The 24,907-nt window shown below is 39.7% G+C and overlaps 1 long non-coding RNA gene across 1 annotated transcript; it reads right to left on the bottom strand.

Moving 5' to 3' along the window:
* Positions 1–9,222: 9,222 nt before the first annotated feature.
* Positions 9,223–17,697, bottom strand: LOC133227398 (uncharacterized). Its single transcript, XR_009729803.1, has 3 exons — positions 16,418–17,697; positions 14,370–14,419; positions 9,223–10,892 (listed from the first exon to the last, which is right to left on the bottom strand). It is a non-coding gene; the product is annotated as an uncharacterized LOC133227398 (long non-coding RNA).
* Positions 17,698–24,907: the final 7,210 nt, after the last annotated feature.

Below are 24,907 nucleotides of genomic sequence, written 5' to 3'. Positions count from 1 at the left end.
AATAAAAAAGAAAGAAAGAAAGAAAGAATGATCATAAAAATAGTAATAATATATCTAGGACTTTTTCTGGTTTTATTTTGAGTATCGTGGGTTCAGTTTATTTTTGGCTAGTTCCTTGGTCCGACTTATATTTCTCAAGATCTATAGGCCCCTTCCTATGTAGTCCGTAGTAACCACGGGGTTTTAATCTATTGCCTGTAGCTTCCAAGGCATTTCCCTCTGTTATAACTTCTGTTTCCTGGTCTCTTCAGTGTCTGGTTACCACCCTGACACAAAGGGGAAGGTGGGGGAAACTTTTTTTTTTTTTTAGGCTCACTTGTTCAGTTGCGTGTGGGGAGGGAGGGAGGGATGCTGCAAACAAATAACACTGGCATGCGCTCGCAGTGCCTCAGCCACACTGGGTCTGCCCCCGCTCACGGTGCGTGTAGCCTCCCTGCCCACACTGCTCGGGCTCTAGGTTGTTCCACCAGGAACAATCCGAGGCCGGCCCTGGGCTGCATGCACCTCCCAGGTCCAAGCCGCTCAGGTTCAGGCACTCAGGTAGTCCTCAGAGGTGCAGACTCAGTTGGGCCTGCGTTTTGTGCTCTTCCCAGGTCCGAGCAGCTCGGGTGATGGGGTGTTTGGCGAGCGCCAATGCTGCGACTTATCGCCTCCCCGCCACTCGGTTATTTGGTTGTAAAACTGGCGCACCTTCTCAGGCAAATGTTGACTGTCCAGACCCCCAAGAAGTTTCCGTTAGCAAAGAAGCCTGCTTACAGTTTTATAGATAATGTCTCTCTGGGGCTGCGATTGCCCCCTTCCGGCTCTGGCTGCCTGTCACCAGAGGGGGAAGGTCTGCAGCCGGCTATCTCTGTTCAGTCCTTTGTTCTGTGCGCGGGCCTGGCGGTGTCTTAGGTTGGGGCTGGCTTTTCCCGTGGTAGATATCCCACAGTCTGGTTTGCTAGCCCAAATTATTTTGCTCAGATAGTGCTCAGGGTATTCAGGCCAGATTCTTACTCTGAGTGATGCAGCCCACGCCGCGCCTCCCTGCCCAGCCCCCGCTTGCTAATGGCGAGTGCAGGCGTCTGCGCTGCTTCTCCGCTGGGGGAGTTACCGTAGGGCTCGCAATCTGCGAGTTTTACTTGTTTATTTTTTTCTCCCTGTTATGTTGCCCTCTGTGCTTCCAAAGCTCGGCACAGATTCGGCAGTGAGAAGGTTTCCTGGTGTTTGGAAACTTCTCTCTTTTTAAGACTCCCTTCCTGGGACGGAGCTCCGTCCCTCCCTCTTTGTCTCTTTTTTTGTCTTTTATATTTTTTCCTACCTCCTTTCGAAGACTTGGATTGCTTTTTCTGGGTGCCTGATGTCCTCTGCTGGCATTCAGTAGTTGTTTTGTGGAACTTACTCGACGTTTAAATGCTCTTTTGATGAATTTGTCGGGGAGAAAGTGTTCTCCCCGTCCTACTCCTCTGCCATCTTGGCTCCTCTCCTCGAGAAATATATTTTTAAAAATAAGTGTGAGCATGAAAAACATCAAACTGGAATTCAAATACCACATGAATATATTTTCCATGAAGGAGACTTAGTGTTGAGCTGTTGCTTTAAACTATTTTACTTGCTTTGTAAACCTGCAATACTGACCTCATGCCCAGTCAACTCATGTCTTTGTTAAATGCTTAGGAGGAAAGAAGTGATTATTTGTACTCCTAAAGTTTCACTTCCAGTGGTTGGATAACACTATTAGCAGTAGAAGAAAGCTGAAGATTTTGTAAAGAGCAGTTCAAAAGGAATAATGATCCTCTTTGATGAGAGGCGGTTAACATTTCCTCAGTAACCAGCTCTTAGCAGCTGCCTGGCTGTGGCAGCCACAAGGGTGCTGGAGATGGGGCAGTGGCCTCAGGGCCTTTCTCATTCAACCAGTCAGCAGTGGGGTAAATTACACACTTCACATTTCAATTTTAAAATTTGAGACATAAAGATAAATTTCAGAAGGCAGAAACACCTATGATAAAGTAGGTTATTGTTGTTCAGTCACTTAGTTATGTCCAACTATTTGTGACCCCATGGACTGCAGCATGCCAGGCCTCCCTGTCCTTCACCATCTCCCAGAACTTGCTCAGACTCATGTCCTTTGAGTCAGTGATGCCATCCAACCATCTCATTCTCTTTCATTCCCTTCTCTCCCTGGCTTCAATGCTTCCCAGCATCAGGGTCTTTTCCAGAGAGTCAGCTCTTTGCATCAGGTGGCCAAAGGATTGGAGCTTCAGCTTCAGCATCAGTCCTTCCAATGAATATACAGGATTGATTTCATTTAAGATTAACTGGTTTGATTTCCTTGCAGTCCAAGGGACTCTCAAGAGTCTTCTCCAACACCACAGTTCAGTAGCAGTGCCTTTATTCTTTCTGGTAAAATACACTTATATTTTGCATTGTCTTTAACATGTATTATATAGTCTTAAACATTTCTTTACATTAAAAAATTTATTTTTTTTGAGAATAAGTCACAAATCCAATTCTTCTTTATATTCATACATTTTTATAGTCACTGAACATAGACCAATGACTGGAGCACAGTAAATATTATATAGAAGTATCTATATTTAAATTCAGTCAGTTCAGTTCAGTCGCTCAGTTGTGTCCAACTCTTTGCGACCCCATGAATCACAGCATGCCAGGCCTCCCTGCTCATCACCAACTCCCAGAGTTCACCAAGAATCACATCCATCGAGTCGGTGATGCCATCCAGCCATCTCATTCTCTGTCGTCCCCTTCTCCTCCTGCCCCCAATCCCTCCCAGCATCAGAGTCTTTTCCAATGAGTCAACTCTTTGCATCAGGTGGCCAAAGTATTGGAGTTTCAGCCTCAGCATCAGTCCTTCCAATGACCACCCAAGAATGGTCTCCTTTAGGATGGACTGGTTGGATCTCCTTGCAGTCCAAGGGACTCTCAAAAGTCTTCTCCAACACCACGGTTCAAAAGCATCAATTCTTCCATGCTCAGCTTTCTTCACAGTCCAACTCTCACATCCATACATGACCACTGGAAAAACCATACACTTGACTAAACAGACCTTACTACTTTGCAAAAGCCACCAGAAATGAGCTTTTAAAGAGAGATTTTGTGCTTAAATTAAATCACTAAAAAGGAAATTATGCTATAAAATGTGAATATCAACTCAATTAATGACAGCATTAGTTATGGAATGAGGTTCATGACATTGTATAGGAGAGAGGGAGCAAGACCATCTCCGTGGAAAAGAAATGCAAAAAAGCAAAACGGCTGTCTGGGGAGGCCTTACAAATAGCTGTGAAAAGGAGAAAAAAAAAAAAAAGAGAGAGAGAGAGAAAAGCAGAGGAGAAAAGGAAAGATATAAGCATCTGAATACATAGTTCCAAAGAACAGTAAGAAGAGATAAGAAAGCCTTCCTCAGTGATCAATGCAAAGAAATAGAGGAAAACAACAGAATGGGAAAAACTAGAGATCTCTTCAAGAAAATTAGAAATATCAAGGGAACATTTCATGCAAAGATGGGCTCGATAAAGGACAGAAATGGTATGGACCTAACAGAAGCAGGAGATATTAAGAAGAGGTGGCAAGAATATACAGAACTGTACAAAAAGATCTTCACGACCCAGATAATCACGATGGTGTGATCACTGACCTAGAGCCACACATCCTGGAATGTGAAGTCAAGTGGGCCTTAGAAAGCATCACTACGAACAAAGCTAGTGGAGGTGATGGAATTCCAGTGGAGCTATTTCAAATCCTGAAAGATGATGCTCTGGAAGTGCTGCACTCAATATGCTAGCAAATTTGGAAAACTCAGCAGTGGCCACAGGACTGGAAAAGGTCAGTTTTCATTCCAATCCCAAAGAAAGGAAATGCCAAGGAATGTTCAAACTACCACACAATTGCACTCATCTCACATGCTAGTAAAGTAATGCTCAAAATTCTCCAAGCCAGGCTTCAGCAATATGTGAACTGTGAACTTCCTGATGTTTAAGCTGGTTTTAGAAAAGGCAGAGGAACCAGAGATCAAATTGTCAAGATTCGCTGGATCATGAAAAAAGCAAGAGAATTCCAGAAAAACATCTATTTCTGCTTATTGACTATGCCAAAACCTTTGACTGTGTGGATCACAATAAACTGGAAAATTCGGAAAGAGATGGGAATATCAGATCACCTGACCTGCCTCTTGAGAAATTTGTATGCAGGTCAGGAAGCAACAGTTAGAACTGGACATGGAACAACAGACTGGTTCCAGATGGGGAAAGGAGTTCGTCAAGGCTGTATATTGTCACCCTGCTTATTTAACTTATATGCAGAGTACATCATGAGAAACGCTGGACTGAAAGAAACACAAGCTGGAATCAAGATTGCCAGGAGAAATATCAATAACCTCAGATATGCAGATGACACCACCATATGGCAGAAAGTGAAGAGGAGCTAAAAAGCCTCTTGATGAAAGTGAAAGTGGAGAGTGGAAAAGTTGGCTTAAAGCTCCACATTCAGAAAACAAAGATCATAGCATCTGGTCCCGTCACTTCATGGGGAATAGATGGGTAAACAGTGGAAACTGTGTCAGACTTTATTTTTCTGGGCTCCAAAATCACTGCAGATGGTGACTGCAGCCATGAAATTAAAAGACGCTTACTCCTTGGAAGGAAAGTTATGACCAACCTAGATAGCATATTCAGAAGCAGAGACATTACTTGGCAACAAAGTTTCGTCTAGCCAAGGCTATGGTTTTTCCTGTGGTCATGTATGGATGTAAGAGTTGGACTGTGAAGAAGGCTGAGTGCCAAAGAATTGATGCCTTTGAACTGTGGTGTTGGAGAAGACTCTTGAGAGTCCCTTGGACTGCAAGGAGATCCAACCAGTCCATTCTGAATGCAATTAGCCCTGAGATTTCTTTGGAAGGAATGATGCTAAAGCTGAAACTCCAGTACTTTGGCCACCTCATGTGAAGTGCTGACTCATTGGAAAAGACTCTGATGATGGGAGGGATTGGGGGCAGGAGGAGAAGGGGATGACAGAGGATGAGAGGGCTGGATGGCATCACTGACTCGATGGACGTGAGTCTGGGTGAATGCTGGAAGTTGATGATGGACAGGGAGGCCTGGCATGCTGTGATTCATGGGGTTGCAAAGAGTCGGACACGACTGAGTGAGTGAACTAAACTGAATGACAGCATTAAAATAATGATGTTGTTTTCTTCTATGGCATTTTTTTGTCACAGTAAATGCTTTAATTGATAATATTAAATTCAGGAGAAGGAAGCATTTTAGAAAACACAGTATCAACAAAATTTATCTGGTATGACATTGTGAAATCTCTTATTATTTAATGTAAATTAATGCTTTATGGTTTGAAAAAATAGCAACTTTCTGAATATTTTGACACTTTGTGGTGCTTTCTCTGATATAAAAGCAGAATTGTATTTTTAATCTACCAAGGTCAAAATAAAAAATTTTTATGTGTAAATTTGAGTTAGCCAATGAATACTTTGCAGACAAAGCACTTATAAGATGAAGGTCATACTCCTTAACTCAAAATTTCACTAATAATAGAAAACACACACACACACACATTAGCATGGTGTAAACATTCATAGCAAATGAGGAATAAAGGTGGTAGCTATTTTCTTATCAAATTATTTTTTGTGCTGTGCCACAAAAATTATAATATAATAAATGTAATGTGTGTAATAAAATATAAATGCTGTCAAATTATTTAGAATGCATCATTTTTCATACCAATCATTGTATAATCAGTTATGACTATCTTTTCCAATCCAAAGTAATACAGAAGGTGGTAGTAATATAACCATGGTGTTAATAGTATTCTCTAACTTAAAGGAAAGCCAATTTTATTATGATTCAATACAGCAATAGTTTATTTATTTATTTTTTTCCCATTGGGGAATAGTTGCTTCACACTGTTGTGTTAGTTTATGCTGTACAACATGGTGAATCAGGTATACATATACATATGTTCCCTCCTAAAGCCTTCCTCCCTCCCCCTCATCCACCTGACTAGGTCATCACAGAACACCAGGCTGAGTTCCCTGTGCTGTATAGCAGGTTCCCACCAGCTTTCTATTTTACATATGGTAGTGTATGTATGTCAGTGCTACTTTCTCAATTCATCCCACTCCTCCCCCGATGTGTCCACACATCTGTTCTCTATGTGTGAGTCTGTATTCTTGCCCTGCAATTTGGTTCATCTGTACCATTTTTCCAGATTCCACATATATATGTTAATATATTTGTTTTACTGTTTCTTTTTTCACTCTGTATGACAGACTATAGGTCCACCCACAGTTCTACAATGTCCAGTTTTGTTCCTTTTATGGTTGAGCAATATTTCATTGTCTATGTGAACCATGTGCACGTACTCAGTAGCTCAGTTGTGTCTGACTCTTTGTGATCCCTGGATTGTAGCCCATCAGGCATCTCTGTCCATGGAATTTTCCAGGTAAGAATACTGGAGTGGGTTACCATTTCTTCCTCCAGGGGATCTTCCTGACCTAGGGATCAAACCCACATTTTCTGTGTCTCCTGCATTGGCAGACAGATTCTTTACCATTGAGCCACCTGGAAAGACATACATGTACCACATCGTCTTTATCCATTCAGTTTCTGCAAAGTTAAAGCTGACAATTAGAGCCAGAAATAGTGTGATTCCAACACTGTGGGTGTTCTTCTCTATCTTCATCTAATACACGACAGATTTTTCTCATCTTCACTTAGCATTCTCTCCCTCAAGCAAGTTGCCATTCATCGCTTCAAGAGAAGTTTGGATTTAGCCTAGAAGATATAATTTGAGTAATGAATCCTAAAATCCATAGCAAATAGAATAACATGAAAGCAAAAATATTTTAACACATATTAAAATATATGTTGCTAAGTTTAGATTTATAGAATGCTGTAAAGATAGCAGTAGTTGCAAAAGATAGTAGAAAACCAGTTTCTCCTGTTGTTAATATATTACCATGGTGCATTTATAAAAATAAAGAAGCTGTCATTAACACATTAGTATTAACTAAACTCTAGATATTACGTGGATTTCACTTTTCTATTAATGTCCTCTTTCTGTTTCAGGATGGATCTGTTACAGAATCCCACAGTTCATGTGTTTAAGGTAGTTTTGCCAGATTTCTGAGCTCTAAAGTTACTACTTTTCTCTTTGCATACTCTCTTCTTTGGAAGCAAGTCCCTAAGTTTACTTCAACCAGGGGTGGGCATAGGGGTGTGCGTGGAGGAGAAGGTGGAGGGTCTGGTAATTAAGCATGTCTCCTGAAGGGAGAAGCACCTATATATGCTATTTTGAATTGTTCTGCAAAGAAGACTCGTCCTTTTAACTCTCATATGTTTATTTATTCAATAATTTATTTTTAATTGGTATTTTTTAATATAAATTTATTTATTTTAATTGGAGTTTAATTACTTTACAATAGTGTATTGGTTTTGCCATACATCAGCATGAATCCACCACAGGTATACATGTGTTCCACATCCCGAACCCCCCTCCCTCCTCCTTCCCTGTACCATCCCCAAGCAACCAATATCATGCATCAAACTTGGACTGGCGATTTGTTTCATATATGATATTATACATGTTTTAGTGCCATTCTCACAAATCATCCCACCCTCTCCCTCTCCCACAGAGTCCAAAAGACTGTACTGTACATCTGTGTCTATTTTGTTGTCTCGCATACAGGGTTATCATTACCATCTTTCTAAATTTCATATATATGCGTTAGTATACTGTATTGGTGTTTTTCTTTCTGGCTTACTTCACTCTGTATAATAGGCTATTTTTATTTAAAACATTTCCTCAGGTTAATCAATATATAACTGACATATAATATTGTGTAAGTTTAAGGGGTACAACATGAAGATTTGACACTTAAATATTGTGAAATGATTATCACAATAGGGTTAGTTAACATTTCTATCACCTGTGTATTAACCCTTGTGTGTGCATATGTGTGTGGTTAGAATATTTAAGATCTAATCTCTTAGTAGCTTTCAGTTATATAGTATCAATATTATTGTTAACTTTAGTCACCAGGCTGTACATTAGAACCCAGAACTTACTCAACTTATAACCAGAATTGTGCATCCTTTAACCAACATCTCCCATTTTCTTCACCCCTCAATCCTTGGTGACCACAATCCTTTCTTCTGCTTCAATGTGTATGACTGAATTTGGATTTTTAAAGTGATAGCATACAATTCCACTTAACTTAATGACCTCAAGGTCCATCCATGTCGTCACAAATGTCAAGATTTTCTTCTTTCTGGTGGCTGAATAATATTCCATTGTGTGTATAAAATATCTCCTTTATTCATCTGTAGAGAGACCCTTCATTTACATATCTTGATTATTGTGAATAACTCTGCAACAAACATGGAAGTGCAGATGTCTGTTACTAATTTCATTTTCTTGGTTATACACCCAGAAGTGGGATTATTGGATCAGATGGTAATTCTACTTTTCACTTGATGATGAACCTCCATCATGAAGTGTTTTCCATAATTGCTGGAACATCTCATATTCCTACCTACAGTGCACCAGAATTCCTTTTTCTCCACATCCTATCTCTTGTCATATTGATGGTAGCCATTCTAACAAAGGTAACTTTACATTTCTAACAGGTATTAAGTGATATCGGATAGGTACTTTCCTGATGAGTACTGATGTTATATTTGGTGTTGAGCATCTCTTCATGTATTTGTTGGGCACCTATATCTCTTTTTTCTAAATTTGTTTACACAAGCACTCTGTCCATATTTTAGTCATTGTTTTCTTGCTGTTGACTTCAATGAGTTTCTTATATATTTTGTCACCCCTTACCAGATTGATGTAGAATTTGCAAATATTTTCTCCCATTTCATAGGTTGTCTTTTAATTTTGCTAAAATTTAATTATTCTTATCAATTCACTCATACTTCTCTTTGTAACATACCAATTTATGAAATACATATAATTTGTTAAATTATGAAATATTTGACAAATGCTAAATGCTCCTGATGGTGATATTTAAAGTGATACTTTATTCTTTGCATTATTCTCTATCATGGGAGTTTATTTTATTTTTAAAATGAGCATTTATCACTGGATAAAAATTCTAACCTTAGAATTTTAAAATGTCACTCAAAACTCAAAATGAAGAGTATTTTCCTCTAATAGAAAGTTGAAATTTTTTATTCAAAGCCATATTCATAAAGGTTAGGGAAAATTATTGATTGCATTTGAATTTACAAGATGTTAAACAATTACACCCTACTTTCTTCAATGGCATCTGGTCCCATCACTTCATGGGAAATAGATCTCAGACTTTATTTTTCTGGGCTCCAAAATCACTGCAGATGGTGACTGCAGCCATGAAATTAAAAGACGCTTAGTCCTTGGAAGGAAAGTTATGACCAACCTAGATATCATATTGAAAAGCAGAGACATTACTTTGCCAACAAAGGTTCGTCTAGTCAAGGCTATGGTTTTTCCAGTGTTCATGTATGGATGTGAGAGTTGGGCTATGAAGAAAGCTGAGTGCTAAAGAATTGATGCCTTTGAACTGTGGTGTTGGAGAAGACTCTTGAGAGTCCCTTGGACTGCAAGGAGATCCCACCAGTCCATTCTGAAGGAGATCAGCCCTGGGATTTCTTTGGAAGGAATGATGCTAAAACTGAAACTCCAGTACTTTGGCCACCTCATGCGAAGAGTTGACTCATTGGAAAAGACTCTGATGCTGGGAGGGATTGGGGGCAGGAGGAGAAGGGGATGACAGAGGATGAGAGGGCTGGATGGCATCACTGACTCGATGGACGTGAGTCTGAGTGAACTCCGGGAGTTGGTGATGGGCAGGGAGGCCTGGCGTGCTGTTCATGGGGTCGCAAAGAGTCGGATACGACTGAGCGACTGAACTGACCTGAAACAATTACTCAGAAATAGACTAATTTTAGTATCTTTGTGCTATGTTGAGTTTAATTCATTTCTTGAATCTGTTGTGTAGCTTGTCATTTATCAGTTGATTCTGTAATTGAACATTTTAATCACTTCTACTTTATTCAAGGAAAGAAGAGTTGACAACGAGTTTTCAAGAAGTCTAAATTTAGAGACACTAAGCTGTATCTGTAACAGTGGACTCATCACACACACACACACACACACACACACACACACACGAACACACACACAAAGCGTTGAGCTTAGGTCAATGGATTGAATTAAAACTTTGTCTTTAAAGTTGCTAAGAAACTAGAACTTAACTTTTCTCACCACAAAAAAGAGCTGATAATGATGTCATGTGATAGAGGAGTCAGCTAAAGCTGAGTGCTAATCACTTATTTCATAAATGTAACATATCAACAAATTGTACACCTTAAATCTGCACAATGTTACATGTCAGTGCTGCAACTAAAAAAAAACAGGAAAAGGAATCACACAAAACACATACACATATATACACAAAAACAAAGTAAGCTAGTATTGTTATCTTTAGGACAAATTCTAATGCCAGAATTGTGATATTTCCTACTGTACTGTTTCCAATAGTATGAGTTGGCATGTTTCTTTATTTTTTGACGTCCTACCATTTTATTATATTCATTTGGTACAGATTTGTTTCATTCATTTTGCTCAGGACTTAGTATAATTTTTCCAAATTAAAAACAATTCTTAATCTCTAGGAAATCATTCTTTATCATGATAGAATATGTACTTTGCCCATTTTCTCTACAGTTTTATTTTGTAAGTCATTTTAAAAAATATGGAAGACCGATTCATCTCTGTGTCCCAAATTCTGAAGTTCTCTTTTTCCATCTTTGATTTCACAATACTGATTTCTGGGCATCTTCTCTATATAGAGCTTACACATTTCTGCTTGTTTTCCCATATCGATTTAAGGTCTACAATATAAGTAGACATTAATTATTTATGTTTCAACATATATTGTTTCATATTATATAACTTCATTGTACTATATTTGGGGTACCTGTTCATATGATCGCTATTTTTCCTTTGAAGTTTCTCTGAAGTTTAATTAGCATATGATTTAAAACACAATTTTTGTAATCCACTTCAATATACCACTACCACTTAGAGATCACACTTTACAAGGTCAGTGTATATCTATTGGAAGATTGATTATTTTTTAGATATGTAACACCATCTTTCTTAACACAGAATATTTACTTGAAAACTTGAAATAACAGTTACATAGAAACATAATGTTTAATTTGCATGACACTTAACTTACACATGTGTATGTGTTTGTTCCTCAGTCGTGTCCAACTCCACAGACCTCACAGACTGTAGCCTGCCAGATTCCTCTATCAATGGAATTCTCCAGGCAAGAATACTGGAGTGGGTTGCAGTGACCTTCTCCAAGGGATCTTCCCAACCATGGGATAGAACCCACATCTCCTGTGTCTCCTCCATTGGCAGGGGGGATCTTAACGACTAATGCCACCTGGGAAGCCCTATCTCTCTCTAGTAGGGTTCAAAAAACTATTTTTCTCTGTCAAGAGCTTATTAGGTTTTAATGAAATAAAATATAATATGTTTAAATATAAATTGAATTTCAGAAGAATCAAAATAAATTGTTCCCTTAAAACAAAATTTTAAAATTGTACCCTTAAAATTTCACAGATGAAAAAAAAAAAAAAATTTCACAGGTGCATTACCTATGTGCTAATTATCAGTGACATTTGTTCTGATTGTGCCTTGTTGATTTAAAACATTTAATTATTGATATCCAAAATCAAACTATACCTAGCAAAATTAGGAAATGATAGCTTATGGGTTCCTGATCTCCAAAGATGATTTAGCTTTGGGTCCATGGACCAGGCTTGATCACTCAAGACCTTTTGTGTAGCAGTTTTATTAAATTATGAAAAGGGACAGAGCAAGCTTCTCACATGAACATCAGAAGGGGGATGGAGAGTGCCCCCTCACTAGTCTTAGCAAGGGAGGTCTATACTTTTTCAATTGGTTATTACAGTAGATCAAAAGAATGTCTCAAGGTTGTAAAGGTCTTACTAGACCCATTCCCACAATTTATATTTTAAGATGACAGGATTAGAACTAACAATAGAAAGATCTTATCAGACCCACTCCCATAATATACATTTTAAGATAACAGGATATCCCCATGGAAAAGAAATGCAAAAAAGGAAAATGGCTGTCTGGGGAGGCCTTACAAATAGCTGTGAAAGGAAGAGAAGTGAAAAGCAAAGGAGAAAAGGAAAGATATAAGCATCTGAATGCAGAGTTCCAAAGAATAGCAAGAAGAGATAAGAAAGCCTTCCTCAGCGATCAATGCAAAGAAATAGAGGAAAACAACAAAATGGGAAAGACTAGAGATCTCTTCATGAAAATTAGAGATACCAAGGGAACATTTCATGCAAAGAAGGGCTCGATAAAGGACAGAAATGGTATGGACCTAACGGAAGCAGGAGATAGATATTAAGAAGAGGTGGCAAGAACACACAGACTGCTAAGTCACTTCATTCGTGTAAGACTCTATGCGACCACATTGACGGTAGCCCACCAGGCTTCCACGTCCCTGGGATTTTCCAGGCAAAAACAATGGAGTGGGTTGCCATTTCCTTCTCCAATGCATGAAAGTGAAAAGTAAAAGTGAAATCACTCAGTCGTGTCCGACTCTTAGCGACCCCACGGACTGCAGCCTACCAGGCTCCTCTGCCTATGGGATTTTCCAGGCAAGAGTATCAGAGTGGGGTGCCATTGCCTTCTCTGAAGAATACACAGAAGAACTGTAAAAACAGATCTCCACGACCAAGATAATCACGATGCTGTGATCACTGACCTAGAGCCAGACATCCTGGAATGTGAAGTCAGGTGGGCCTTAGAAGCATCACTATGAACAAAGCTATTGGAAGTGATGGAATTCCAGTAGAGCTATTTCAAATCCTGAAAGATGATGCTCTGGAAGTGCTGCACTCAATATGCCAGCAAATTTGGAAAACTCAGCAGTGGCCACAGGACTGTAAAAGGTCAGTTTTCATTCCAATCCCAAAGAAAGGCAATGTCAAAGAATGCTAAACTACCGCACAATTGCACTCATCTCACATGCTAGTAAAGTAATGCTCAAAATTCTCCAGGCCAGGCTTCAGCAATATGTGAACCGTGAACTTCCAGATATTCAAGCTGGTTTTAGAAAAGGCAGAGGAACCAGAGATCAAGTTGCAAACATCCACTGGATCATGGAAAAAGCAAAAGAGTTCCAGAAAAAACATATATTTCTGCTTTATTGACTATGCCAAAGCCTTTGACTGTGTGGATCACAAGAAAGTGTGGAAAATTCGGAAAGAGGTGGGAATACCAGATCACCTGACTTGCCTCTTGAGAAACCTATATGCAGGTCAGGAAGCAACAGTTAGAACTGGACATGGAACAACAGACTGGTTCCAAATAGGAAAAGGAGTTCATCAAGGCTGTATATTGTCACCCTGCTTGTTTAACTTATATGCAGAGTACATCATGAGAAACGCTGGGCTTGAAGAAGCACAAACTGGAATAAAGATTGCTGGGAGAAATATCAATAACCTCAGATATACAGTGAAGAAGAACTCAAAAGCCTCTTGATGAAAGTGAAAGTGGAGAGTGAAAAAGTTGGCTTAAAGCTCCACATTCAGAAGATGAAGATCATGGCATCTGGTCCCATCACTTCATGGCAAATAGATGGGGAAACAGTGTCAGACTTTATTTTGGGGGCTCCAAAATCACTGCAGATGGTGACTGCAGCCATGAAATTAACAGATGCTTACTCCTTGGAAGGAAAGTTATGACCAACCTAGATAGCGTATTCAAAAGCAGAGGCATTACTTTGCCAACAAAGGTCCGTCTAGTCAAGGCTATGGTTTTTCCAGTGTTCATGTATGGATGTGAGAGTTGGACTGTGAAGAAAGCTGAGCGCTGAAGAATTGATACTTTTGAACTGTGGTGTTGGAGAAGACACTTGATAGTCCCTTGGACTACAAGGAGATCCAACCAGTCCATTCTGAAGGAGATCAGCCCTGAGATTTCTTTGGAAGGAATGATGCTAAAGCTGAAACCGCTGTACTTTCGCCACCTCATGTGAAGAGTTGACTCATTGGAACATACTCTGATGCTGGGAAGGATTCGGGTAGGATGAGAAGGGGACGAGAGGATGAGATGGCTGGATGGCATCCCTGACTCGATGGACATGAGTCTGAGTGAACTCCGGGAGTTGGTGATGTGTGTGTGTGTGTATATATATATATATATATATATATATATATATATATATATATTTTGCATTTTCTTCCAGTTTCATGTATATATAATTGACACACAGACCTGACCAAGTTTAAAGTATACAGCATAGTAATTTGACTTACATACATCAGGAAATGATGACCACAGTACATTCAGTGAACATCCATCATCTCTGATAGGAATAAAATTAAAGAAATAGAAACAATTATTTTGATAACAAATCTCAGGATTTGCTCTCTTTATTCTCATATATGATAGATAGCAGTGTTAACTCTATTTATCATATTGCTATTACACCCCTTATTTATCTTATAACAGTAAGTTTGTTCCTTTTGATCACTTTCATTCAGTTCTCTCTCCCCAATAGTCCAGTCACCTCTGGTAACCACACATTTGAACTCTTTTTATGAGAGTAACTTCCATTGTATGCACTTAATATATATAATGTGTGCATGTGTGCATGCTCAGTCACTTCAGTCATGTTTGACTGTGACACTATGGACTATTGCCCACAGGTTCCTCTGTCCGTGGGGTTCTCCAGGCAAGAATACTGGAGCAGGTTGCCATGGCCTCCTCCAGGGAATCTTCCCAACCTAGGGATAAAACCTTGGTCTCCTGTATTGCAGGTGGATTCTTTACCACTGAGCCACTAGGGAAGCCTTATATGTAATAGTTATATATGACATATATATAAAATATAATATATATGGTATATATTACATATTTTTTATCCACTCCTCTGTTGATGGAAACTTAAATTGCTTCCATATCTTGGCAATTGTAAACAGTGCTGCTGTGAACACTGGGGTGTACATATCTTTTTGAATTATTATTTCTGTTTTCTTCAGATACATACTCAGGATTGGAATTGATGGATCAAAATAGTGTTCTATTTGATTTTTTGAGGAATCTCTAGACTGTTTTCTGTAGTATTTCCTTCATATTTTTAAGTTCTTTCAAATATTTTCATTCATGAAAATAAAATCAATTATTTATCCACTTTTGTGTAGTTTTATCCAATGTTGTACAACTAAAAACATTTCTACAACATTCATGTATAAATAAAATGTTCATGCTATATACTTTTGTTAGTACTCTTCACTTCAAGACTCTCAATATATTATTTTGATTTTTCCTACATTTAGCTGAATGAAGAAATGTCTGAAGGAAGACTGATATGCAGACATATTTCTTTGTATAATTAATATGCATGTGTTTGCCCTGTGTGTTTTCTCTACAATATTCTTTGTTTGATTATATTGCCCCTTGGCAATTACTAGCTTTTCTCTCCAATCCTCTGGAGTATTAATTCTTGCCTGACTCATCAAAATTTACTTTTACCTCAACTTTATTTTCATCTTTTTGTTGATGTGAAATTCACATAACATCAGATTAAACATTTCAAAGTGAATAATTCAGGGACATTTAATTTATTCACAATGCAGTACAACTACTGCTTTAACTAGTTCAAAAACACTTCATCATCCCAAAATAAACCTTTTTACCCATTAAGCAATTATTCTCTATTTACACCTCTTCCTAGTCCCTGACAACCACGCATCTGCTTTGTCTCTACTGTATTAACATATTCTGGATGTTTAGTATCAATGAAATCTTGCAATATGTGACTTTTTGCATCTTGACTCTTTCACTTAGCATAATGTTTTCTACCTTCATTTCTGTCTTTAGCACGTATCAGTATTTAATTTCTTTTATGCTTGAGTAATATTCCATGGTATGTAAAATGCTACAATTTGTCTATTCATCTATCCATTGGTATTTGGGCTGTGTCCATAGTGACCTTTTTGCTACTGCAAGTAGTCTTGCCATAAACATCAGTGTACAACTATTTGTTTGAGTATCTGTTTTCAGTACTTTGGGCTATATAGCTTAGGAGTGGAATTTCTAGTCGTATAGTAATTCTGGTCTTAATGTAAGGACACTCAGAGATCCCCTGGAGGAGGAAATGGCAACACACTCCAGTATTCTTTCCAGGGAAACCCCATGGACAGAAGAACCTGGAAGGCTATAGTCCATGGGATTGTAGAGAGTCAGGTTCGACTGAGCAACTAAGCACACATGTAAGCTACTATATGTGATAGCAGCAAACAAAATCATTTTACATCCCCACTAGCATTGCACAAGCACTCCTATTTCTCCAAATACTTACCAGCACTTGTTATTTTCTGTTGTTTTGGTTAGTCATCATAGTGGGTGTTTCAACTCAAAGTTTACTTTATAATTTAATCATTTTAGCTCTTATTTTACAGAACTCATCTTTCCTGTAGATTAAAAAAAAAACTAGGTACTTGATAAAATCATGTTTCCTATCATTTCTCTCTTCAAAGAAAGGGTTGTTTAGAACCTTCATCAAAGTTTTTGCTTCCACGGACAATTTGGATTTTTCTAATCACTTATATATGCTCAAGCATAATATCTGATGGGGAAAAATGTCCTGTCCTATCGATAGCTGCTGCAGTTTTTTCCTTGGTGCTATAGTTATTTCTAGAGTCAGTCAATGCACATTATTTAATGAGGAATTTAATGGACTGAGAAAACTGGGGAGAGATTCTGTGGTTTTAAGTATTATATGCAAGTGTTTAAACTCTCTTTTGAGTTAATTTTTATGTGTAGTGTAAGATAGTGATTCAGTTTTTTTTTTTTTTTTTTTGGCATGTGGCTGACCAGTTGTCTCAACACCATTTATTGGACTGTCTTTCCCCACTGTATATTCGTAGCTCCTTTGTCATAAATTAATTGAGCAAATGCACTATTTACTACTGTAGCTAGCAGATGTACTAAAATAATATCAGTAGTAGTACAAATTCCAACAATCACCAAAGTCCTATAAAATAAACAGTATATGGCTAATATTAATTATAATCCAGATTTAAAATACAACACATTGTTTATCCCAATATATTCTTGTAAAAATTAATACAAAATCATATATATAATAAATATCACATATAACACATATACATGGAATCAAAACGATGGTATTGATGAACTTATTTGCAGGGAAGCAATGGAGATGCAGACATAGAGAACAGACTTATGGACATGTGTGCTGGGGAGGAAGGAGAGAGTGAAGGTGAAGGTCGCTCGGTCATATCTGACTCTTTACAACCCCATCCAGGCCAGAAGACTGCAATGGTTAGCCTTTCCCTTCAGGGGATCTTCCCAATCTAGGGATTGAACCCAGGTTTCCCACATTGCAGGTGGATTCTTTACCAGCTGAGCCACAAGGGGAGCCCAAGAATACTGGAGTATGTAGCCTATCCTTTTTCAAGCGGATCTTCCCAACCCAATCATCGAACTAGGATCTCCTGAATTGCAGGCAGATTCTTTACCAACTGAGTTATGAGGGAAGCCCAGATGAGACAAATGGAGAGAGCAGCATGGAAGCATATGCAGTACCATATGCAAATTAGATAGCTAATGGAAAATTTCTGTATGACTCAGGGAACTTAAACCAAGGCTCTGTAACAACCTAGAGGAGTGGGAAAGGGTGGAAGGTGGGAGGGAGGTTCAAGAATGAGGGGACATATGTATGCTGCTGCTGCTAAGTCACTTCAGTAGTGTCAGACTTTGTGTGACCCAAGAGACAGCAGCCCACCAGGCTCCCCCGTCCCTGGGATTCTCCAGGCAAGAACACTGGAGTGGGTTGCCATTTCCTTCTCCAATGTATGAAAGTGAAAAGTGAAAGTGAAGTCGCTCAGTCATGTCTGACCCTCAACGACCCCATGGACTGCAGCCTACCAGGCTTCTCCATCCATGGGATTTTCCAGGCAAGAGTACTGGAGTGGGGTGCCATTGCCTTCTCCAGGACATATGTATACCTATGGCTAATTCATGTTAATGTATGGCAGAAACCAGAGCAATATTATAAAGCAATTATACTTAAATTAAAACTAAATAAATTAAAAAAAAATCAGATACATAAATGTGTGTGTGTGTGTGTGTGTGTGTGTGTGTGTGTGTGTGTTTATGTATTTGCATGCCAACACAGAGATAGAAGTATGGAGCATTAAATGGCTTTTAGATTCCAATATTTCCCTGTTGAATCACAACTTGTTATTTTCCCAAATGCAAATCCATGTTTCTGAAAAGCTGACAGGTAAGGAGACTGTGAGAGTTTTGCAGCTCTGTGGTTTTACAACATGAACTTCACTGATCTATCAGGAAAACTTTGGGGAGGAACATCATGAGAGTGTTTGAAATCTGTTAGGAAAGTTGTGTACATGTTGAGGACAAGAATACCAGATTGGTAGTCAGGAGGCTCTGGAATGAATCCAAAATGTGCTACCTTATAAATTGCAAAGTTTGGAAATTACTGGCTTTCTAAGCTCAGATTTTCTTGTTTTGACTAATGGACAAAAATGATTGCTGTACAAGATTGTTGAGGAAGGAGCAACTTTAAACTATGGGACCTTCATAAAGATACACATATTTTTAATAGCCAACAAACAATAACTACATTTTTATACTTAAATAGGTAAGAATGGTTTCCAGGCTCAGTAGTTGGATAGCCTGTTTTACTTTGATTTGTTATAAACAATACCAGTAATGGACAGGCTTCCTTAAATACCAATATCAGTTATCTATAGTTACATTAAATATCTGTGGCCCTAAAGCACTGACTTTTTTTTTTCACTTTCTGTAACACTGATCAATGATTTAGATGGATATTTTGATTATTGATTTAATCCCCCAATACGTTATTCGTTTGTTCAGATTTTCTGTTTTTCCATGATATGGTCTTGGTAGGATGTAAAAGAATAAAATATTTAGGAATACAGTTAACTTAAGATCGAATACTTGTACACTGAAAACTTCAAAATTTATAGAAAATATTAAAGAGTATATAAATAAATGATAAGACAAGCCATGGTCATGAACTGGAAAACAATATTGGTAAATGTACTTACTATTCAAAGGAATCTATAGATTCAATATTATCTCCATTAAATCCCAACAGTATTTTTTTATAGATAAAGAAAACAAACTATAAGGCTTTAATGGGAGCATGAAAAACCCAGAATAATCAAAGCAATCTTGAAAAAGAAGAATGAAGCCAGAGAGATCAAACTTCTGACTTTAAAATATATTTCAAAGCTACAGTAATTAAAATGACATGTTCCAGACATTAAGACAGATATATAGACCAATGGAAAAGAAGAGCTGAGAGAGTTAATTCTCAAGTAGGTTGATAAGAAGTCTGTGGTCTCCAAGGAGGAGGAAAAGGACAAAGGATTTTTTCCTAGTCTTAGTCACATAAAATGCTTTTTTTTTTTTTCTTTAAGCCCAGAGCTGATGATTATACAACAAAACAACTCACCTTAAACTCTGTACTAAGGATTATATAACAACAATGGATCTTACTTAATGACTTAAGGATCCTATTTTCTCCTTCTTGAGAACCTTCTGATTGATCCTGTTATCTTAAAATGTATATGGTGAGAGTGGGTCTGGTAAAATCTTTGTACTGTTAGTTCTAATCCCATCATTTTAAAATGCAAATTGTGGGAGTGGGTCTGGTAAGACCATTAAAACCTTGAGACATTCTTTTGATTTACTGTAATAGCCAATTGAAAAAGTATACAGTTCCCTTGCTAAGACTAGTGAGGGGTCACTCTCCATCCCCTTCTCTGTTCCTTTTCACTGTAATAAAACTTCAACCACACAAGAGTAGTGAAACCTGGTCCTGATACTGAAGCTAAATCTTTGACTTCACAGTTCCCAAATCTGACAATGTTAACCGGAAGCTATCATCTTGGGGGCTTGTCTGTGATCTTCAGGACGAGGTAGGTAAAGATACTCAGAGCTCTAGCTGGTTTCTTCTTTTACTCTACAGATGTTTCTCCTTTTACTCTACTAACTGTAAGGTGTGTTTATGTGAATTAAAGTTGCAAGTTTGAGACGCGCTCTCTGCAAAGCGAGTGATGAGCCCAGCTTTGATGTTTTGCGGTGCCTTCTAATGACTGAAGGCAACCCAAAAGTGGGAGCCTTGTCAGGGGTTCATACAGACCTACCAATGCCAAGAGACACCCAATATCCCTATGAGCAGAGTGGCCAGAAACGGGTGAAGCATGTGGACTAAACTTTCCTTTTTTGGTTATCTTTTCCTGGTCTCTTTAATCATTTGATAACTGCCTGGGGAGTTAGAATTACTAATCTAATCTGGCAGATCATAGACTTTCAAGGGATTTGTGATTCATTAGTCATTACTGTGTAATTCTACTTAGACCCCAAGCTTGGTAGTCATGGGGAACCCAGACTTGATGGAGCACATTTGGGAATTGTCACGCCGAGTGTATGTTCTATCTGCTATAGATGTTATGCAAGTGTATGTTCCTCGGTTCTTTGTCTCATCACAACAAAGATTTGGAGCAATGGGCATTAAAGCCCTCAGTGCATCACCGATCTCAGGTCTTGGACAAACTGTGTTACAGCTCTTAGGCAAATCAGTGTTACAGCTACATTTTATTTAGAAGATAGGAAGAGAGAGAGAGAGAAAGAAAAGAGCACACGCACGCAGGAGAGAGAGTCCGTGAGAAAGCGCTTTGGCTCCTCCTTTTATATGTTTTTTTCCTCCACCTGGGCCTGCCCTATGCAAATAGGGCTTAGCCAGGAGTGCTGTTTGTTCTGCCTGAAGTCTTCACTCTGGTCCTCGGACCTTCCTTGTCTTTTAGCCACCGCCATTTTGGACTCCTTTTCCCTAGTCTACCTACCTAACATTCCCCCCTCAAGAAATGGGAGGCCCAATTCTTTGGGAATAGGGGCGTCGAGGTCTTTCTGGCTACTTCCTGCTGAACTGGGGCGGCGAGGGGTATTGGGCCTCCCCCTCTTGCTAGTCTCAATCCTCAGAGTCCTTCTAGCGGTGTCCAAGGGTGTGTGATATTTTCTATGATCAGCTGTAGTTTTATATCTTTGTTGAACTGGCACTGCATGTTGTAGCTGGTTGACCTGGACAGAGACAAAACAGATTAGACAATTGACAGTACATGGAATAATCATAGGCATCATCAATATAGCATAACAAGGACTAGTAGGGACATTGGTCAATTTTAAATTCACATGGCCAGGATGGCTCAAGTCCCTCCTTGTTCAGGGATCAGAAGATCTGTCTCCTGTCTGTTTTGGAGTACAGTCTCTGTCAAGCTGTGTTGGCTCTTTAGAGTTATCCTGAGAAATCTTATTCCCAGAAACCAGATTGTGGGGGGTTCATTAGAATGGCACTCACTAGTAGTCCTGAATAGGTATCTGAGATCTCCCAGGGGCTCACAGGTGTATTGAGTGTCCTCTTCTGTTTTCTTCCATGGCTTGACTTGTGAGTAGTGAATCCAGGAGTCAGGTCCTGGTATCCTTGACTGCTGTGGGGGGTAGAAAGTATTACAGGGTAGGGGTCCTTCCATGTGGTCTGGAGTTGAGCCTTTGGGGACCCATCTTTCCAGACTTTAATTAGGACTTGAGTTCCTGGAGCATATAGTGGTGACTCTTTAGAATCTTTTGAGTCCTGGTTCATACCCCACAAGCATTTATCCTTTTGGAATTGCCTAATGGCTATGGTATAAGACTGGAGGGTCTGAACCTCTGAATCTAGGAAGAGGTCATTGACATAAACAAAAGGTCTCCCATATAGCATCTCATAAGGACTAAGACCAACCTGTTCCTTAGGGGCAATGCGAGTGCGGAGGAGAGCCATTGGTAAAGCCTCCTTCCATCCCAGGGAGGTCTCCTGGGTTATCTTTTTTATCGCTGATTTTAAGAATTGATTGGCTCTTTCTACTTTTCCTGAAGATTGAGGCCTCCAGGCACAATGAAGATAATAATAATGTCCAATGCTTTCGAGACTCCTTGGGTGACCTTAGAAGTAAATGATGTTCCATTGTCCCTTTGTAATGACCTGGGCAGACCAAATCTTGGAATGATTTCATGGAGAAGTTTTTTTACCACCTCCTCAGCCTTCTCGGTCCAGGTGGGAAAGCCTTCAATCCATTCTGTGAATGTATCTATCATAACTAATAAGTATTTATACCCTTGAGAAACTGGCATCTGGGTGAAGTCCATCTGCCAATCCTCTCCTGGGTAGGCCCCACGTCGTTGGATGGGCTGGGACAGCTGGGGTCTTCGAGCTCCTTGGGGGTTGTTTAATTGGCAAGTGGAACAAGAGGAGACCACCTGTCTTATAGTTGTTTGGAGGCCTGTTCCTCTGAAGGACCTTTCTAGTAATCTTTGGAGGGCCTTTTCTCCTAAATGAGTAGTGGCATGTAAAGAGTTAACCAACTTCCATTGGAGGTTTCCAGGCAGAAAAAGGAGTCCCTCCTTTTGGAACCACCCCATATGATCTTCTTGAAAGCCCTTGCTCTTAGCTTTAAGAATCTCACCTTCAGTATATGAAGGAGTTTCTGGCAAATTAGTCTGTGCAACTAAGGTGGCAATCCCTATTAGGTCATGGTTCTGTAATGCTGCTCTCCTAGCTGCCTGATCAGCTGCTTGGTTCCCTCGTGCCACTTCCGTGTTCCCTTTTTGGTGTCCTTTACAGTGGGAGACTGAAACCTCAGTGGGCAGATGGACTGCCTCCAAGAGTCAAAGAATCTGATCACCATATTTGATTGGGGACCCTCGGGTGGTCAAGTGGCCCCTTTCTTTCCAAACAGCCGCATGTGCATGTAGCATCAGAAAGGCATACTTGGAGTCAGTGTAAATGGCTATTTTTCCTTTTCCCAGCTCTAAAGCCCGAGTCAGAGCTATGAGCTCAGCTAATTGGGCTGAAGTACCTGGTGGCAGAGGCTTATCCTCTATGGTCTCAAAATTGGAGACTACTGCATACCCGGCTCTTCTTTTTCCATCCAAGACAAAGCTGCTTCCATCAGTGTACCAGATTTCCTCAGGATTGGTCAGAGGATCTTCTGACAATCCCTATCGGGGTTTTGTCCAGTGGTCCAAGGTTTCTAGACAAGAGTGAAACGGGAGAGAGCCCTCGGGGGTAGGTAGAAGGGTGGCTGGGTTAAGAACCTCACAAGGGGATATAGTGAGGCCTGGATTTTCCATCAGCATTACTTGATATCTGAGGATTCTTTGATCAGACATCCATAAATGGCCTCTCCCATTTAGGAGTTGTTTTATTTGGTGGCTGGTAAAAATAGTTAGTTTTCCCCCAAAGGAGAGTTTTAAAGCATCTTCTATCATGATTGCAATAGCTGCAAGATTTCGAAGGCAGGGGGGTCAACCTCTGGAAGTTGGATTGAGCCTCTTGGATAAGTAAGCTACAGGCTGGGGCTCAGATCCCAACCTTTGAGTTAACACTCCCAAGGCTATTCCCTCTCTTTCATGGACATAAAGTTGGAGTGCTTTTTCTGGGTCTGGCAACCTCAAGGCAGGTGCCTGAGTTAAGGCCTGTTTTAGTGTAGCCTCTGCCTTCTTTTGAGGAGTTCCCCACATCAATGGGATTGAATCATCTCGTCCCTTTAAGCTTTCATATAAAGGCTGGGCAATTAGACCATAATTGGGTATCCAGATTCTACAATAACCAGTTAGCCCCAAGAAAGCTCGCAAATGTTTTCGAGTCGTGGGAGAGGGCAACTGGAGGATTCCTTGTACCCGATCAGAGGACAGCCTCCTGGACCCGTGTGTAATCTGAACTCCCAGGTAAGTGACCTTTGTCTCGACAATCTGTGCCTTAGCATGGGAGACTTTATATCCCCTTTCTGCCAAGAAGTTTAGAACCTGAATTGCATGTTGTTGGGCACTTTTCTCATCTGGACAGCAGATTAGTAGTTCATCTACGTATTGTAATATTTTCCCATTAGGTCCCAGGTCCAGATCTAGGAGATCCCAGCTCAGGGCCTGTCCAAACAGGTGGGGGCTATCTCTGAACCCCTGAGGTAATACTGTCCAAGTCATCTGTTGGTGTTTTTCTCATGGGGCTTCCCACTCAAAGGCAAAAAGGTATTGGGATTCTTTAGCCAGTGGTATGCAAAAAAAAAAAAAAAATGCATCTTTGAGATCCAAGACTGTAAACCACTTGGCACTGGGTGGGATTTCTCCCAAGAGTACATAGGGATTGGGTACTGTGGGATGGAGGGGGACTACAGCTTCATTTATAATCCGGAAATCTTGAACCATTCACCAGGTTCCATCTTTTTTCTTTACTGAGAGGATTGGAGTGTTACATGGTGAACTGGTGGGGACCAATAGCCCAAAAGCAAGGAATTTATTTATTAAAGGCTGTAGTCCCTCCCGAGCCTCTCTTTTGAGAGGATATTGTTTCCGGTTAGGAAACCGAGTGGGATCTCGGAGGACAATGATGACCGGTTCAGCTTGGTGGGCTTGTCCAGGAATCCCCTAGTCCCACACCTGGGGGTTAATTTTGTCTTCCCATAGTTTTTGGTTCCTCTCTATTGAAGGCGTAATGGGTTCTTCAGTAGTAACCAGGAGCTGTAGAGCTCTAGGGGTTGAAAAACTTCCCATCACAAGGGTGGTCCCCAGTTTAGTGAGTATATCTCTCCACAATAAGGGGGTAGGACACTCAGGTACCACCAGAAACTGGTGGGAAAATATTTGTCCCATCCCAGCAACAAAGAAGTGCTCGGGTGAATCTTTTAGTAGTTGCTTAGTTGCTTTTCCTGTAGCACCCAAAATGGTACAGGTTTGG

This window comes from Bos javanicus, chromosome 16 (genome assembly GCF_032452875.1).
Source record: "Bos javanicus breed banteng chromosome 16, ARS-OSU_banteng_1.0, whole genome shotgun sequence".
NCBI classification, from domain to species: Eukaryota; Metazoa; Chordata; class Mammalia; order Artiodactyla; family Bovidae; genus Bos; species Bos javanicus.
The sequence above is the reverse complement of the archived record's forward strand: the minus strand, read 5'-3'. Positions and strand labels throughout refer to the sequence as shown.